We start from the raw sequence: 5000 nt of genomic DNA, 5'->3' as shown, positions 1-5000 counted from the left end.
ACTATGACCTCCCTTGATCTAGATGTGAATCCCTTCATGATAAGGTGGGCAATGTAGAAGGTCTTCCTAACTACTTTAGCTACATGGGTGTCGAATGACAGGCTACTGTCAACCTGGGTCCCCAGGTCCCTGATAACTTCTTCTGTGCTCAGTGGATTGCCACCTATATGGTAGCTAGGGGTAACCTTGTTTTCCCGAAGGGTATGACTATGCATTTTTTGGCATTTAACTTTGGGCCATGGCTCTGGCACCAGTTATCCGTTTCTGTGAGACCCTTCTGAAGGATATATGTGTCGGATGTGTTTTCGACTATGGCGCCCAGTTTGCAGTCATCTGCAAACTTTGTCAGCCATAACCCTCCTGTGTTTGCTTGTACTTCGGAAAAGTAGATGCCAAACAAGAGTGGGCCCAGGACTGAGCCCTGTGGGACACCACTTGTGACAGGCTTTGAGTCTGACATGGCGCCAGCAACTCTGACCCTGTGGGTTCTGTCACTCAGCCAGTTTGCAACCCATCTTGTGATGTATGGGTTAACATTTAAGCTGATGAGTTTTTCAATGATATCCGAGTGGGGTATTGTATCGAAGGCCTTCACCAGATCGAGGTAGGTTGTATGGACTGCCTTTCCCTCATCAATGGCTTTGGTGACTGTTTCGAAAAAGTCAACCAAGTTTAAAAGGCATGATCTGCCTTTGACAAAGCCAAACTGAGTTGGATCCAAAGTCTGCAAATTCCCTATGTCTTTATTTATGAGGTCCATTATGATCCTCTCCATGGCTTTGCAGATAAGGCTTGTCAAACTAATGGGCTGGTAATTTCCAGGGTCAGTGGAGGCACCGCCTTTGTAAAGTGGGACCACAGTTGCAGTGCGCCACTCCCTGGGTACGTATCCAGAGGTGAGACTATGATTAAACAGCTGTCCTAGCTGTGGGTTTAATTCCTCGTTGAGTTCGTGAAGCACACAGCCGGGGACACCATCAGGTCCCATGGATGCTGTGTTTTTTGCTTTGGAGAGAGCAGTTCTCACTTGGGCGTTAGAGATGTTTGGGGGGCTGCAATCGTTTAGTATAGATATCTCTCCTTTTGGGGGGGAGGGGGGGAGAAGTTTGCACTGAACCTGTCAGCCGGTATGTTGGCAATGTCTGTAGGATCAGTAATCTTCACATCATTTTGAACTAGTTCTGAGCATATCTGGGAGTTTCCTCCTAGGTTTCTAACATAGCTAAAGAAGGCCTTATGATTGTCTTTTGAGTCTTTAGCTATTTTTCTCTCAAATTTGCTTTGGATGATTTTATGAGAGCTCTTAGTTTTTTACTTATAGTGATCAAAGGTGTCTTACCTTTTAAGGATTTTGCTCTATCTTGTAGTAGCTTCCTCCTTTTGTTGTAGAATTTGTTTATGGCTGGGGTCCACCAGACTGGACGCTTGCCTTTGGTACAAAGAGTCTTTGTTTTGCTTGGGATTGCCTTATCCATGCAGTCCTGCAGGTGCTGGTAGAAGGCATTTGTAAGTGATTCAGCGGCTTGAGTACTGTTTTCCGCCAGCTCTGGGGCCTTAAAGGAGACCACACTAGTCTTTAGAAGTGTGAAGTCGGCTTTCGAGAAGTTCTTTACTGTGGTCTTTTTTATTTCAGGTGGGGGTGGGATGAGGACCTCCAGCGAGATTAGTTTGTGATCTGATCTCACCAGTGAGGGGTATACTTCCGGTGTTGAACATTGTGCTCCCATGTTCGTGATGATGAGATCAAGTATGTTTTCTCCACTCACCCTTACTGAGGGAATCCTGGTTAGTTTCTTTTTCTCCGCTTAGTAATATGCTTAAATTTGCTGGGTCGCCATGTCTGATCTGAGGTCTCGTTCTGAGAGCGATCGCTGGAGGCAGGATGGCGGGGGCCTCAGGGGAGGACTGACCACCCATCGTCCTCCCCTGGCCCACACGCGCCACCAGACTCCAGGTGGCAGACAGCTGACGCAACCCCAGCGCACGGGAACTGGGCAGGCACCGGGCTTTGCCTTGGGAGGGCAGCCTGGTGGTGGTACCACCAACAGCCTCCAGGGGGTGGGTCAGATGCACGCCAGCTCCCTTCCATCCTTGGACAGGCTTCCCGACTCGAGACAGCGGGGGACTCCTCTCCTACATTCGCATATCTCCCTGGGGGGACAGGGGGCCCCCACAGTGGGCTCTTTCGACTCCACAGCCATGCCCTCGATGAGGGCTGGACACCCCCGGGGACGATGGAAGGCAAGACGACCCTCCGGCATAGTCCTGGGAGTAACCCGGGGGCCCCAAAGTGCATTCAAAGTGTTGATGATCAATGTGTCCTGTAATTCACATTAGTTATCACAGCTAGCTACGTTTTTCATCGACGCATGAGCCGAGTGATCCACCACTCAGAGTCATACAGTTCTCATTCGCCAGGGGCACCGCTGCCCACACAGCATTACACCTTGAGACGAGCATGCGAGGTTTCACGGGCGTCATCGTGGGTGCCCAGACCGGAGCTCATGGAGTCCTACAGCGGCTGGTGTGCAGCGACACTGCCAACCTTCCAGGTCTTTGAAACTGACACTCCACGTGGAATGGCGCATCCTCCACAGGTACCCACGACTGACACTGAGGGGAGAGGACTCTGTTGGGCCACCCCCGGGGGTAGCCCTGCATGGCCAGAGGGGAGACACCCTCTCCCTCCCCCTACCACTCAGGGAGGCAGCCACTTCCAGGTCATGCAGCAGAGAGCACCACTGGGCTGGGTGTACCCTTCCTCACGATCCCTTTGAGGAAGCAGAGGAGCCCCCACTCCCACCGCATGGATGGGACCCCCTCCCTCCCGCTGCAAGTGGCAAGGGGCACAGACACCACTCCTTGTCTCACTCCCTTCCTCCCCTGGGAGCCATGGGCTCAGTCCCGCCAGGCTACACCAGGGTGAATGGAGAGATGGGAGTCAAAGAGAGAGAGAGAGAGACGTAGAGGGTCAGGGCAGTGGAGCGAGGAGAGGCCCTGGTACCTGGGGACGGCACCATCCCAAGACCCTCAGCGTTAATGATCCTTCTGCAGGTTCGCGTATGGAAACCTTGTTACAATTTTTACTTCCTCTAGATAGTCAAGTTTTGATCGTCTTTTCGGCACACTGCCAGGGCCGTTACCAATTCCAGCGGGGCCGATCTGAAGACCTCACTAATCCATCCAACCGGTAGTAGCGACAGGCGGTGTATACAAAAGGCAGGGACTTAACCAACATGAGCTTATGACCCACACTTACTGGGAATTCCCCGTTTGTGGGGAATAATTGCAGTCTCAGGAACCTATCACGAATGGGGTTCAGTGGATTACCGGGACCTGTTGGCCAAGGGTAGACACGCTGATCCAGTCTGTGTAGCATGCATGCAGCTCCGGGCATCACAGCCCTGTTATTGCTCAATCTCGTGTGGCTGAAAGCCACTTGTTCCACCAAGAAGTTGGAGACGAACGTAGGGGGGCCACATAACTAGTTAGCATGGTGGAGTCTCATTTATTATCGGAATTAACCAGACAAATCGCTCCACCAACTAAGAACGGCCATGCACCACCACCCACAGAATCGAGAAAGAGCCATCAATCTGGCAATCCTTTCCGTGTTTGGGCCGGGTGAGGTTTCCCATGTTGAGTCAAACTAAGGCACAAGCTCCACTCCTGGTGGTGCCCTTCCATCAATTCCTTTAAGTTTCAGCTTTGCAACCATACTCCCCCTGGAACCCAAAGACTTTGGTTTCCCAGAAGCTCCCCGGCGGGTCATAGGAATAGCGTCACTGTATCACTAGTCGGCATCGTTTATGGTCGGAACTATGACGGTATCTGATTGTCTTCGAACCTCCGACTTTCATTCTTGATTAATGAAAACATTCTTGGCAAATGCTTTCGCTTTCATTCGTCTTGCGCAAGTCCAAGAATTTCACCTCTAGCAGCACAATACGAATGCCCCTGGTTGTCCCTCTTAATCATGGTCCCCAGTTCCAAACACCAACACAATACAACCAGAGTCCTATTCCATTATTCCTAGCTGAATTATTCAGGTGACCGGCCTGCTTTGAACACTCTAATTTTTTCAACGCTTTGGACCCCCGGGACACTCCATTAAAATCATTGAGGGAGTGCCGAAAGACAGGGGCTGGGACAGTTAGTAGCTCACCTCACGACGGACTGCCAGCCTGATCCCAAGATCCAACTACGGCCTTTTTAACTGCAGCAACTTTAATAAAAGTGATTGGAGCTGGAATTACCATGGCTGCTGGCACCAGAACTGCCCTCCAATAGATCCTTGTTAGTGTACTCATCCCAATTTCAGGGTCTTAAAAGAGTCCTGTATTGTTATTTTTCGTCATTACCTCCCAGAGTCGGAAGTGGGTAATTTGCACGCCTGCTGCCTTCCTTGGATGTGGTAGCCATTTCTCAGGGTCTGTCTCTGGAATCGAACCCTGATTCCCCATTACCCGTGGTCACCATGGTAGGCACCGATAGTACCATTGAAAGTTGATTGAGCAGACATTCGAATGTCGCATTGCTGCCACGAGGGCACGCGATCGGCCCGAGTTTATCTAGAGTCATCAAAGCTGCCTGGCCGAGACCCAGATTGGTTTTGGTCTGATAAATGCATGCATCCCTGGAGGTCAGCACTCGTCAGCATGTTTTAGCTCTAGAATTACCATAGTTATCCAAGTAATGGTGGAGCAATCAAAGGAACCATAACTGATTTAATGAGCCATTCGCAGTTTCACTGTAGCATCTGTGTGCACTGAAACCTGCATGACTTAATCTTTGAGACAAGCATATGCTACTGGCAGGATCAACTGGATAGGGAGCACCTCAGCGGATGGAGAAGAGGGGCTGGAGCCCGCACCTCAGCCAACAGGAGGGGTCCCTCTACTCATGGAGGGGGCACCCCAGGTGCTGGTTGTGGACTGGCAACGGCAACCCTGGAGGGCAACGGGCTGGCACAGTGCGCATCAGCTCTCACAGCCAGAGTA

General features: G+C 51.1%; 1 protein-coding gene and 1 pseudogene across 3 annotated transcripts in view; one reads left to right on the top strand and one right to left on the bottom strand.

Moving 5' to 3' along the window:
* Positions 1-5000, top strand: part of RAPGEF5 (Rap guanine nucleotide exchange factor 5) — a 1983710-nt gene that overhangs the window by 1019394 nt on the left and 959316 nt on the right. The window lies entirely within an intron of this gene.
* Positions 2248-2398, bottom strand: LOC122797357 (annotated as a pseudogene).

Source organism: Protopterus annectens, chromosome 3.part0 (genome assembly GCF_019279795.1).
Source record: "Protopterus annectens isolate FY-2018-M chromosome 3.part0, PAN1.0, whole genome shotgun sequence".
NCBI lineage: Eukaryota > Metazoa > Chordata > Ceratodontiformes > Protopteridae > Protopterus > Protopterus annectens.
This window is presented reverse-complemented; position numbering and strand designations above follow the sequence as displayed.